Source organism: Camelus dromedarius, chromosome 19 (assembly GCF_036321535.1).
Source record: "Camelus dromedarius isolate mCamDro1 chromosome 19, mCamDro1.pat, whole genome shotgun sequence".
Lineage (NCBI taxonomy): Eukaryota > Metazoa > Chordata > Mammalia > Artiodactyla > Camelidae > Camelus > Camelus dromedarius.
The window spans coordinates 4,218,122-4,232,298 of NC_087454.1; the positions used below are offsets into that span (position 1 = coordinate 4,218,122).

General features: G+C 46.6%; 1 protein-coding gene across 9 annotated transcripts in view; it reads left to right on the plus strand.

The window, feature by feature from the left end:
• RREB1 (ras responsive element binding protein 1) overlaps positions 1–14,177 on the plus strand; it is a 163,772-nt gene that overhangs the window by 110,112 nt on the left and 39,483 nt on the right. The window lies entirely within an intron of this gene.

Here is a 14,177-nt window from a genome sequence, read left to right on the forward strand (position 1 = left end):
GACGTACTGGGAATGGTGGTAAATTTCCAGATTTTGGAATTAAGCTCCTGATTTCTCATCTTAACTCTGGAACTTTTAAATTTCCCATTCTTGCACAAGTCACTTAACCTTTGTGCCTCAGTTTCCTCCTCTTTAAAATGAGATTTTTTAATAGTATCCACTTCACTGGACTAGGAGGAGGGATGGGAGAAAATGGGTCCAGCACATGGTAGGCCCTCAGCCAGTGTTACTTATTATTATTATTATTTGCATTTCTGAATAATCCCACAAGAATTGGAAGTCTGTGGAGTTCTCATTCTGAACCCCAGGAAGGAAGGTGTAGAGTATCAGTATTTTAAAGAATTTTTATAAAGAGTTTTACTCTCTTTCCCCATATACCTTCCAACCCCCACTGCTCCTCATCTCCTAGGAGTGTTTGAGGTACAAAGAAGGAAGTTAATACTGTCACCGATTTTCAATATGTTCGTACATTTTAGCTTTTTGCTTTCTTACCTCCACATCAGCCTGTTAGTGTCATTTCGCCTTCTGTTGGCCATTTGTTTTATTTTGCCTGCTCCTTCTGTCCCCACTGGCAAAAAAAAAATTTTTTTAAAGGTCCTCCTTTGCATACTTAGGCTCTCAAAATCGGGTCCTCGATGTGTTATGCGCTTCCTTCGCAGGTGGTTTCCCCGCTTTCTCCCACTCGATTTGAGGACATTTTCATCCCCTCAGAACGAACCCCCAAACCTGTTAGGAGTCACTTCCTGTTACTTCCCACCCTCCAGCCCTCCTTTCCCTCTGTGGTTTTGCCTGTTCTGGACTTTGCATATAAACAGATTCATATAACGCGTGGTCTTTTGTGGATAGCTTCTTTCACTTAGCATTGATGTTTTCAAGATCCATCTATGGTGGAACATGCATCAGTAGTCTGTTATTCTTTTTTATTGTCAAGTAACAGCCCGTCATATGGACACACCACAGCTTGTTTACCTCTTCATCAGCTAGTGGACGTTTGAGTCGTTTTCGCTGTGTGGCCTTTATGAATGATGCTGCCGTGAACATTCTTGTACAGCTTTTTGTGTGGATACGTGTTTCCATTTCTTTTGGAATTTCACTTAGGAGTGGAATTGCTGGGTCACGTGATAACTCCAGGTTAACATTTTGAGGAACCGCCAAGCTGTTTTCCAAAGCAGGTGCATCATTTTACAGCCCCACCAGCCCCGTGGGTGTTCCAGTTTGACACATCCTTGCCAACACTTGTTACTATCAGTCTGTTTCATTACAGCCACCCCAGTAGGTGTGAAGTGAAATCCCATGAGTTCACAATTTTAGTTCTTACGTTTAGGTCTACAATTAAGTTCTGAGTTAGTATTTGTGTGTATAGTCTAAGGATGGAGTCCGAGTTGTCTTTTGTACTGTTTGTTTAAAAATTTCTCTTTCCCTGTTGAATTGTCTTACCACCTTTATCAAAATTCAATTGACCATTAATGTAAGGGTTTATTTCTGTACTCTTAAGTTCTGCTCCACTGATCTGTGTATCTATCCTAAGGCCTAACACTGTATTGATTACTGTAGCTTTTTGTTAAGTTTCAAAATCTGGATCTGTGAATCCTCAAACTTATATCTTTTTCTAGGTTGTTTTGGCTGTTCTTGGTTGTTTGCATTTCTGTATGAATTTTTGCAAAAAAAAAAAAGGGGGGGTATCTGGGATAGGCATAGAGATTGCAAAATGTGTAGGTCATTTTGGGGGCTTTGCCTCCTTAACTATTAAATCTTTGATCATGAGATAGTTTCCATTTATTTAGGTCTTAATGGATTCTTTCAACTATGTTTACCGTTTTCAGAGTACAAGTTTCATATTTATCTTGTTAAATTTATTCCAACGTGTTTTATTCTCTTCAGTGGTATTAATAGAATTGTGTTCTAATTTCGTTTTTTGATTGTTCATTGCTAGGGTATAGAAGTACAATTCAAATTTTACATTGATCTTGTTTCTTGTAACCCTGCTGACCTTGTCTGTGCATTCTGATTGTTACTTGGTGGATTCTTTGGATTTTCTATATCTAAGATCCTGTCGTCTGCAGAGAGAGTTTTACTTCCTCCTTTGAAGCTAATCTGGAAGCCTCTTCTTTATTTTTATTTCCAGCCCTGGCTAGACCCTCCAGTATGATATTCAATAGAAGTGAAAAGAATGGATATCCTTGTCTTATTTCTGATCTTACGGAGAAAGCATTTAGTCTTTTCCCATTAAATATGTTGTTAGTTGTAGGTTTTTCATAAATGCCCTTTGTCAGTTTGAGGAAGTTCCTTTCTGTTCCTAATTTGCTGGGTGTTTTTATCACGAACGGGTGTTGGATTTTGTCACGTGCTTTTTCTGCATCTATTAAGATGATCAAGTTGTTTTTGTCCTTTGTTCTATTTTGAGTGTTAAACTAACCTTATTCCTGAGATAAATCCCACTGGGTCACAGTGTGTAATCATTTTCTCATATGTTGATGGATTGGGTTTGCTGGTATTTTGTTAAAAGATTTTTGTCTGTATTCATAGACAAAGAGATGCTAGTGTGTAGTTTTTTTTGCGATGTCCTGTCTGGTTTTTATATCAGGGTAATACTAGCCTCGCAGAGTGAGTTGGGAAATATTCCCACTTCCTCTGTTTTTTAGGAGAGTTTGGTGTTAGGTCTTATTTAAATGTGTGGTGGAATCACCACTGAAGCCACCTGGGCTTTTCTTTATGAGAAGTTTTAAAATCACTGATTCTGTCTCTTTACTTGTGGTTGGCTTGTCCACATTTTCTATTTCTTCCTGAGTCAGTTTAGGTACTTTATGTCTTTTCTAGAAATGGAGCCATTTTGTCTGAGTCATCTACTTGTTTGGCACGTGGGTGTTCGCAGTGTCCCCTCACAATCCTCATTATTCTGTAGGGTCAGTAGTGATGTGTCTCCTCTTTCATTCCTGATTTTAATAACTTGAGTCTTCTCTATTTTATTTCTGAAGTCAGTCTAGCTAAACATCTGTTAACTTTTATCGGTCATTTCAAAGAAACAGCTTTTGGTTTTGTTGATTTTCTTCTGCTGCTTTTCTGTTTTCTGTCTCATTAATTTTCCATCCTAAGCGTGATTATTTCCCCCCCCCCCCATCTGCTTGCTTCAGGTTTAGTTTGCTCTTCTCTTTACAGTGTTTTAAGGTAGAAGATTTTACTATTGATTTGAGAACTTCTTACTTAGTAGAGGCCCTTACAGCTATAAATTTCCCATTGCTTTAGTTGCATAAGTTTTTTTATATATTGTGTTTTCTTTTTCATTCATCTCAAAGCATTTTCTAATCTCCCTGTGATTTCTTCGTTGGTCATTTAGGAGTGTGTTCAGTTTCCACAGACTTGCGACTTCCCAGACTTCTTTCTGTTACTAATTTCTAATTTCATTTTATTGTAGTTGGAGAACATACTTTCTATGATTTCAGTTCTTTTAAACTTACTGAGGCTGGTTTTTATGGCCTAACATGCTCTGTCCTGGAGTATGTCTGGTGTCTGAGAAGGACATGCATTCTGCTGTTGTTGGCTGAAGTGTTCTCTGGTTGGACTGTCCAGTCTAGCTACGTTATTTATACATTGTTCAAGTCTTCTGTTTCCACGCTGATCTTCATGTATCTTTGTGTGCTCCCCCTGTAAGGTTTGTATGGTTATCATCCCACTTTGCAGATGAGGAGACTTGCTTAGGATCAGAGTCAGTGCTAAGGCTTAAACACAGGCTGCCAGGCTTAGAGGCCATGATAAATCATTGGTGTAGCTTTCATGTCTCTTTGAATATAAGGAAAAAAGCACTCTTTCAAGCTTTACCCTCTTCCAAAACAATTTCTTATTGTTGTGGAATGTTGTTGTCCATGTTAAACTATTTCAGCCATCTTACTAGCAGAGTACACTCTACCTGGTGAGCATGGAATTGCTTTTTATTGAATCTTATAACAGTGTGTTGTTTGGGTATAAATGCATAGACAGAAATGACCTTGAATTTTTTATAGCACAACCCTTGATATTACCCTAAGATACGTTTCTCATTTATGAACAATGTATAGTGGAGTCGTTTGTAAATTACTATTTATAAGTGTTTTTTTTTTTTTTTTAATTAAGCAGGCCTTAGGGATGTTTGTGCTAATTTTGGATTTTGTGCTGATTTTATTTATTGTGAGTCATCTTAATTTGGAGGAGAGGACTAATTGTTGCGGGCTTAGTTCTAGTCCCAATTCTGCAGCACTTTTCAGAAATCTCTTGATTTTTCTATACTTTACCAAAATGGCATGGTAAAATCTCATTTAGAACTTGTACTCAAATGCAGTATTTGTGAAAGCATTCTGAAGGCTTACAGTGTACTATAGAAATGTCTTGGGTCAGGAATGTTTCTGAATTTATATAGTTGGAGCTGAAAGCACATATGTGTAATCTTCGAGTGGTGTGCCTTTCTAGCTGTGTGACCCTGGACAGGTTAATTGACTTCTCTGTTTCTTGGTTACTTCATCTGTGTAAGGCAGTAAGTGATATCTGTACCAATGGGAACATTGTGGGGATTCAAGGATTCAATACATGTAAAGCACTTAGGATAGTGTTAGTTAATTAGTAATTATAAATAAGTTTAAATAAATGGTTGCTAATATTATTGTTATTGTTGTATGTGCCACTGAGAAAAATATAACGACTAAACATTTATATAATGCCAGAAAATAGATGAAGAGGTTGTTTTTTCTTTCTTTTTTTTGGCTATACTAAACCTGTAACTTAAATAACAAAAACTTATTTAGAAGATTTGAGTTTGTCACACTACATTTATTTTGTCTTCTGCAGAAAATTGCGAACAATGGTTTAAAAGAACATTTGTTTTCGATAATTAGTCACAAACATTACCACCTTCCTTTGTTGGTGAAACTGTACTTTTAGAAAGAAAAACTTATAAAAATGTGAAAACACTTACAAAAATGTGCCAGAGAGAGTAGAGTTAGGTTTATTTGTCCCAGTGGGTCTGTTCCAGAATCTGATACTCGAACGGTGAGCTGTGATCTCTCCTAAGCACATACCTGTGTTACATTAATCAGGGGCCGGAGCTGCCCTGGGATGTGTGTGCGGGAACTAAAAAGAAGAGTGAGAACCCAAACCCTGATGAGCTCCATCCTCGCTTGATTTTCAGAGCATGGAAGGGAGTCAGTGGACTGTGTGTTGGGTGCTCGAGACCAACATTCTGTTTCTCATTTTCCTACTGCTGCTGCCGCTTCCCAAGGTCTGTGGCAGCAGCTGGGATCAGTGGAGCCAGGAGCCCGCGGGCGGGGCCTCTGGAGCCCACACGGAGCCCACGGCTGTGCATCCTGGACACCCACCTGCGTCCCTGTTCTGCCTTGTTTATAACCTGCCTGGGGCCCTCTTTCCTGTGCCGGTTTCATGTGACATGGATCTGTGCCCTGATTTTCAGTCCCTCCCCTCGGCGGTGGGGCTGGATTCAGTGAGACCCCTGCTGTGACCTGATTCCACAAGGCTGGTCTGGGAACTGGTGCACCTTCCCGCGGCCTCCTGCTCACCCCCGTCCCAAGGTTGTCCCTGCCGCTCGCGTGCTGCACGCCTCCGTGTGTGTGAGTTCTGGGTAAGCCCTGCCTTCCCCGCGTTTACTGCTGAGCAGGGTGCTGCAGGAGGCCGGTCTGGGCTCCACCCGAGTTTTGTTGCTTCAGCACCCAGAGGGCCTCCTTATGCATCTCGCAACATGGACCCCACGAACGAACGGCATCCTTTTCAATTTCAGGTTACTCCTAGCTGATGGCGAGGTACTCTGTGCAGCCACCCACTTTATACAGCGCCTCACTTTGCCCACTGGTCATTTTATGAGAGGGTTATCTTTGTTTATTAGGCTAATCGGTCTTTTTGTAGAGGTTCCCTTACCTTAGTTTTATAGAGGACCACCAACACATAATCAACTCAGAATTGTCATATTAGTAAGAGAAAATACACTTCATAGAATCAGGTAGCAGATTAAATTATGTTATCTGTTGTCATGTTGATAGTTGCCGTGTAGCTCTGACACAGCCCATAACGTATTATAATTTAATTCCAGTAAATACATTTAAATGATATTTTAAAGTAATTGTATATTTGGTAAATAGGGAGACTAAAGTGATGCGAATTCCCGCTCATTCTGAAAAAGGTCGGAGAGAGACCTTCTCAGTTTATTACCATTTCTGGTACAGTTTTTCAAGTTGTTACTTCCCTGTCTGCGGGTTCTCATGTTTTTGAGGTTTGAAAATCCTTTATCCCAAACCTTTCTAACCACAGCTCAGTTCCTGAGCAGAATAATAGGCTGCAATCACAGTGCAAAACGTGTCTCACGGAAACATCACCGTGGCTTCAGCTTTTAACTTCCCAGAACTCTTTTATCAGTTGCTCCCATGTTGAAAATTTGGATTGAGCGGCACTTGTCTTCCAAAACAAACTTGGGAAACTGAGCCAGAACACGCCCTCTGGGAGAGCTTCAGTGTAGGAAAAAGGGCATTGAGCTTTGCAAGTTGCAAAACTTTCCAGAAAGTGCTGGATGGCAGAGCTGTGAAGAAGTGACAGTACTTGAAAGAGAGAATTGAAACGGATCTCATTTGGAAGGAATCTTACCTCTGAAATGGGTATTTTCCTTTTGCAGATTGTAATTGCCTTGGGAAAATAGGAAGTTCATTTCCACTTTGCTCCTCATCTTACTGACTGTAGGCTTTTAAGCTATAAAGAGAGTCATGGAGTGCGTGTCCTGGCAGGGGCATGCAGAAGAGAGACCCTGGCCAAGCAAGCTTTCCTAACTAACTTCTCCATTCTTTGGACAATACATCCTTTGGAGGATAACACGTCCCCCAAAGAGCAGGGCTGTGTTATCATTTCGGCTGCGTCTAGAAGCTGAAGGTGAGGCATGGAGGGCCGTGGCATGCCATCTGGTCATTCGCTCTCCTCCTGCAGCGGGCATGCCTTTTCTGTCGCTAAGTGCAGGAGGCACAGGCCCTGAGGATGTCGCTGGGTGATGGACAGTCTTCAGGAACAGAGGCTTATGTGTTCCCATTATGCTGGAAGCACACATTCACTGCACAGAAATGTGACCTGCTCCATGACAAATGAGACCACAGAGGCTCTGAATTTAGCGCACTGCTCTCAGATGCTTGGGCCCAGCCGGCCCTTGGCATGCACGACTGAACGGGGGTGTCTGGACAGGCGGCCGGCGTTAAAGGACGGTGGGAGCAGAGGTAGACAGTGTCTCAGGAGGGGATGAGCCCTCCGTCGCCCCTGGAGCCCAGCCAAAGGAAGGGCCCTGTGAGCGTCTGTCGGGGTAACAGTCGAGTTTCTGAGGGTGCCCTGTGGCTAGTTTTGTCCCTGCTACCTCTCAGAAGTGGAGGTGAGCACCCAGAGGCTCAGCCGGTCCCGTCTTGACATCTGTTTTAATCACAGGTGCCTGCTCCCTGGCACGGTCCTTTGCAGGAAGGAAGGTATCAGGTCAGTTCACAGGGGAAGAAATTATTTGTGGGATAAAAATCCGTGGGCCACCCTCCCCAGTGCTATATGAACATTTTGTTCCCTTTGCAATGTTTCTGTGAAAAAGAAGGGGGGAAATGAATCACATTTTTCTTATCTACAGCCAAGTGCCTGCCCTTGAGAGGGAAAGACGAGCCAGAAGGAAATACCGTTCAGGGTGCTCTTGACATGGTCAGGTCCACTTAGAAGACGATAAATGTTGCAGCCCCTAAGACACTTGTCGAGGGGTTTGTGCAAATGAGATTTTAGTGTCTGGAGCTCCGTCGGTGTGACAGCGTAGACTGTGCCGGACACACGATCCTCACGTCTGGTGGGCGCTCGGTGAATATTTGGTAGTTTCATGATAGGACGTGAGCATCAAGGCAGTTCCTGTGTCTTTAGTGCTCTGTACTGAAATAGTCAGGCATACTTCAGGTGTGGTTGAGAAAGCAATGTCTTCAGCATGGGTCGAAACTTCTTTTTCACCAGGAAAAAAAAATAAAGGCAAGTAAGTATGCTACCTCGTTCTCTGATTGTTCCACTTAATATGCTTTTTACTCTCCTGAGAGTCTGCATCATTGAGAGGCCCAGACTTTTCCCCTGGAGAGTGGACACTTGCCAATCTATTTATCACAGCAAAATGTCTAAGTTACTGGTTTCTCCCAATAGCATTATTAATCTTTCACCAAGTGAGTGTATTGTTTGATTGTATTTAAACATTGTTAGCCTTTCTTTACATCTCATTGACTAGAACTGAGACATGTATGCTTTTACTTTAACTTCATTAGTTGTCCAGATAAAAAGGTGGTCTCTCTGTGGGTGCTCTGAGAGCTCCTCCATCCTCCCTCGCCATGGCTGATAAGGATGCTCCTCAGAACGGGGAGGAGACCCTCCATTTCTCCATCTTACATAACAGGAGTGGCGCTTTGCTCAGAGTTTGTGCTGTGAGGATTAGATACTATGGTATGTATCCATACCTCTGGCCCACATAAGATGTTCTACAAATTGTAGTTCATTTCTTTTCTTTCTGAGGGCAGTTTAACCCGCTGGTCCTTTCTCCATGCCGGTGAGCAGGTATATTTACAACCCCAGGGAAATAGACTCCGTGCCCTTGGACCACGAGGCTGTCTAGCTGCATGCTGAGCACCTGACGGTCTGGGAGCAGCGTTCCGTAGAGTAACTGTGTGCCACACACTGTTTCTGAATTGTACGGATCCTCATTATTATTTGAGCACTTCTTTTTTTTTTTTTTTTTTTTTTATTGCTTGTTGTGTGGCGTTTCTACCTTTTTTGCATGGATTTGCATGAGAGTCTGGTCCTTTTCAGAATTCTGACTTTACATTTTAGAAATCTGTACATGGTAGAGAGCTCCCACTCTTCTCCGAGGAAAAGAACAGGTCAGAGTGATTTGTCACAGAATTTTATTCTTTACATAAGACACAAAACCTAAGCACCTAGCAAAGCTGGAAGTTGGCCCTTTTCCGTCAACAGTCCCTTGTGCAGCCTGTCCTGTGTTGGCTAGACTGGCGTTCTCCAAAACACTCTTCCTTCCACTTTGTGTTTTCTCTTTCCTGATACCCCTTTAACAGTCAGCAGAGCTTTTTTCATTTTTTTGGAAAGGATATCTGAAAAATGTCCTCGTGGCCGTCTCTCGCCTTTGATTCGGCGTTTTCCTCTGAAGACGCGGTTCAGGTTCAGTTACGCCAGAGAGAGCTTGCGCACAGGACCGTCCCAGCGCAGGGGGGCGGTGAGCACCCGCCGGGCGCTTTCCATTGTGTCACTGTTTCCCACGTTTGTGATCTGCCTTGCAGTTCAGTCGTTTCTAATCGCTTGGCCAGCTGGATGCTGAGGTTTCTAAGTTAGGTTTTTTTCTGAGACGGTGTTTGTCTATCAGTGTGTGTTTGGCGATGAAGCAGATGCAGAAGAAATGTTGAGTGTGGGTGGTGTATTTTGGACCTATCTTGTTGAAATATTTCGAACGCTCGGTTGCACCAGGTAAAACTGGTAAATGGCATCAAAATCTGGAGCGTCCTGGCTTGCCTACACTTGAGCAGCCTGGCAGTCAAAGCTGGAAATCAGGTCACGGGAGGCAAGGCGTGTGCTTGCTGGGGTGGGATGCGGCATGGGGAGCTGGCCCTGCCCGCTTCACCCCTGCTTGCCCCCCGCCTCCCCCGGCTGACGGCCTGAGAACTCCGAGCAGACCCTGAGTTCCTGTCTGTCCCGTTTAGTTTTATAACGTGAAAGTAGTGAAGTGAGGAGGAAGCAGGGAGAGGAGAGCGAGCCTGACTGCCAGTGTCAGATCACAAACTTAAACCTGCAGGGCGCTGGCTTCGGTCGCACAGCACTCCTGCTTTATACCTTGAATTTTTCCGCCTTTGTTTAAATATTCAACCTGTCTAACCTGTTTGGGCTGAGCAAGCTGGTGCTAGCAAACATCGAAACTGTCAACGTTTTTCTGATTTGTTAAGGAAGGTGATTAGCAGCAAATTCTGCAACACTCTCCCACTAACCACCCCCCCCCAATACGAACAAGCAGCACAGAAATCCTAGCACGTGCATTTACCACACTGGGTCCCTACTCTGCTCCCACTGGCGGGCGTGTGTATGTGTGTGTGCGTGTCTGTCCGTGTGCTGGTGGCCTTTCTCCTCTGCTCCCTTCAGGGCTCTGGGTTGATGGAGAGCTTGTTGGCCTTCAGTGGGGAGAGATTTTGTGTTTCCTCAAACCGGAGGTTCAGTTGCATAATGGGCGCATTGGTATGCCGTGACCGCGCTGCAGACTCGCTCTTCACGCTTATATAACCCATCGCCCTCGGGAGGGCTGTGCCAGTTCTGCAGGCGGGAAGACTGAGGTTCGCAGTGTCATGCTGAGGGGTCCAGCTAAGATCATAAGCACATCGTGGACCCTCCTTCCTCCCTGCTTCTCTCCCTGGGTTCCAGTCCATAGAACAGCGTGCTGCTCCCCCCGCAGCACATCGTGTGAGCCTCTGTCCCCCCGGCAAGCAGAGGCCTGTGTGCATCACATTCGTCCCACTTAGATAGCAGGGGACTGGGGATGCTGTGGGCACAAACGAGGGCTCAGAAGCCCTGCTGGCTTTTGCAGGTGCGGTTTCTCTTTGGAGTCCTCTTCATTTTCTTCCGTCCCAGACCTACCCCATTGCCTCTCAGCTGTCTCTCACTGGCCCCCTGCATTACAGGGTGTGGTGTCCCCATAGCGGTGGTGACTTCCCTGCACCCACGCCCACACCTGCCGCCTCCCTCTGGTGCTTGGTGGGCCGTCCTGCATGGCCCAGCCCAGGCACTTCTGGTGCCTCTTTTGGAAAGGGCCGGGGAGCAGCACACAGGGACTTGGCACCCCCCTCCTTGTGGAGATAGTCATCTCTTCCTCCTTGGCCAAATGAAAAAGGATGTGAATGCAGGTCCTGCCATCAGGGAAGAAGGCTAAGGGCTAACCTCCCTCAGGGCTGAGGTGAGGAAAGGGCGCACTGACTTGAGTGTTCCCATTCTACTGTGAAACCCAGGCTTGGGAATTGGCTTGCCTGTGCTTTTTTAGCTGTTTGCCACGGAAAGGCGTTCTCTAGGGGTGGGGGAGTGGCAGTTGCTTCCCTCAGAGGTGGTGGCTCCAGGCTGAGGGAGGGCCTCCATCACCTAAGACACTGGGTCCTGAGTCACCCCTGGGACGGAGCCAGCTCTGGGTGTGGGCGTGGCCCCCGGCTGGATGGGGAGGCCGAAGACGTGGAGGAGTTTAGCCCTGGGGCGGGGGGAAGAGCCCAGTACGACGACCGCTGCCCTGAAATACCTAAGGGGCTGTTCGGGGGGCCGTGGTCCCTGCGCGTGTGGGTTCCCTGGGTTAACACAGGAGGGCCCGGCAGGCCGGTTTCAGCTCTGGGGATTGAGAGTTCTTGCATGAGAGAGAAGCCAGCTCCTCCAACCTCTGAGGCCTTTTGTTTGTTTTTTTCAGATTCTGTAATTTTACATGGAAATATGTACTGAGTATCTTTGAAGGTATTGTAAACAAGTATCCACGGAGCCAGTAAGGCATGGAGAGTGTTACAACAGGTGAAAAGTATTTCAGCAAAACAAGGGCAGGCGAAGGGGGAAAAGCACAAGAGGGCTCAGAGCTTTTGGATTCAAAGGCATGGCAGTTGGAAACGGTCTAGAATGAAGATTTTTTTACAGGTTGATATTTATTGACATGGGCCGACTGCCAAGCTCCCTGCCTGGATTTGAAAGTCAGGGGAGGAGGAAGGGGCTTGAGAGCCAGCAGTGCGGGCCCTCTGTTTTCTGAGTGGTCTGTCAATAACCAGAGAACGTTGTACCTCAGTTCTGTTGTGCAGTCAGCGGCTTCCAGGGTCAGCGTGGACATGGGGAGGGAATGCCGCAGCCGGAGACGGCTTCCCTCCCACCTGAGGGTGGCGGGGAGGGTGGGGACAGGAGGGAAAACACTCTTCAGGCATCATAACCCCAGCTCTGTCCATCAGTGAGGAAATATTTGTACCAGAGTGTCACAAGACCAAGGAACCGCCTCCTCCATCACTACAGAGGAACCCAGAGGTGGGACGGGGGCACCAGGGGGAAGAACTCAGGTCCAGCCAGAGCTGGAGCCCCGAGTCGGGGTTGGAGAGCCTCTCTGGGCTGGGGAGCAGTGGGAGAGGCGAGCTCAAAGGTGTTTGTTAATGAGTAACATGGACCTGGACCCCTGGTACACCCTGCTCTGAATTAAGATTCCTTAACTTTGCCCACAGTTTCGAGTTATCTTTGCACTGGCAGCACCAGCGTGCCAGGCTGTGGTCAGCAAGAGGAGAGAAACTCTCTGCTCTTGGGGTGTGTCGCTAGTGTTGCAGGGGAAGAGGAGCTGTGGGGAAAAGCCGACGGCATGGGACGTGGTCTTTCAGGACACCTCCCTCATCTGTTGGCCCTGGGTGGAGGCAGAGGCAGGAGGAGTCAGCTTCCTTTGTCGTGGCCTCTTCCAGCCACGTGGCCAGTGTCGGAGGCCCACGATGGGGGTGCAGCGTCCGGGCGTTTCACTGAGAGCATCCCGAGCCCTGGGCGCAGCCTGGTAGAGGCACGCCCCCAGCCGGCCCGCAGACGGCCGGAGACGCCTCTCTGAGGTTTGTGCCTCACACCAGGCTGCCTTCTAGACTGTTCCGAGAGCTTCTCTCTGGTCAGCAAGGCTGCTTACACCATCGTCTAACCTTCCTCCACATCCTGGCACAGCTGGCGTGCCCTGCCTTCTGGATAAGCATGACTGAGCCTGAACGACACCTGAATTACTCGAAGGTGCCTTTGAGCTCACAGGTGGGGCCCCTGGGGGACTAGCTCCCCCACCCCCCGCTCCTCGTCCACCTCTGTCTTCTCCCCCCATCCCCTCATTTGCTGCCACGGGACTTGATTGGCTTACAGGTGTCACGCTCGGCTCTGCACCCTGAAACTCCTCCCCTAAACATCTGTTAGGGAAAACGCACACAAATCTTTCTGGAGACTGACTTTTCTTTGGCCCAAAATGTAGGTTGTCGAACTGTGATGCCTCTTAATTTCATTCATTCCCTCTTTGGTTATCACAAGGCTTTGCTGGAAAAGCAAAGCTAGCACCAGGAGCGGGCGGGGATGTGTCTGCAATCAGGCCGTAAAAACCTGTGTAAACCTGTTGACTTCAGTCTGGCAGGGCCCCGGGTGGTGCCGGGTGCTGTGTGTGGTTCGTGTTCTGTTAACTGAAAGAGTGGCCTTCCTTGTGATGCCTTTCACTCAAAGGATCAAATAATTCAGCCCCTGGATTAGTAAAACCTATGAGGAAACTCAGACTGAGAGGTTAGCAAACATTGGGAGCGTCTAGATCTGGCCGGAGCTTTGACCTTCACTTGTAAGTTAGATATGAGAAAGCTTAGAGAACCTGCCATGGGGGCACCTTCTAGGGAATCCTTTAAATTTGAGAGTTTCCTAAAGGAGTTTACCCCCAGGATAATCTTAAGAATGTTAAATCTCCCAGTTTTTTTGTTACGTCTTCATACCTGGTAACTTGTGCAGGGCTGCTGGTCTACAGCAGACTGAGCCTGAGTGTGAGCCTGGGGGAGGTTTAATGCTTACATCCAAATGCATGTATCCAAAAAAGGCAACATCCTGGTCTGACAGTTAACTGATCTGGGAACAGTGCGAAGGGTTAAAGAATTTAACTGTGAGCCAGTGGTTGTCACACTTGAGCAGGCAGGGGTATCACTGGTGTGGACCCTGGGGTGTTGGGTCCTGGTTCGGAGTCTCTGAGTCTGCAGGTCTGGGGCTGAGCCCGAGGACTGCCATTTGTAACAAGCTCCCGGGGGATGCCAGTGCTGCTGGTCCGAGGACCACAGTTTGCAAACCAGCGCTCTGGGAGACTGGTGGTGGTACCCTCATTTTACAGACGTGGAAACTGAGTGAGATACCTGAGTAAGGAGTGGAGTCTCCGTGGTTACTAGATGGCAGAACCAGGACGTGCCGTCTAGAAGGGCACGGTGCTCTGAGCTGCCCCGTTTGGTGTCTCCACCTGCTGCACCATCGTCCCGCTCAGATCTGCCTTTCCGTCTACCTGAATTCTTGCTTGCTTCTCAGAGCAGGCCAGTGCTTGAATGGTTAGGAGCTTCCCTCTGATTCCGAATCATACCTAGGAAAGGTGAGCGGAAAGTTCTTGTCCTTGGAAGTGGAATCGAGGAAGT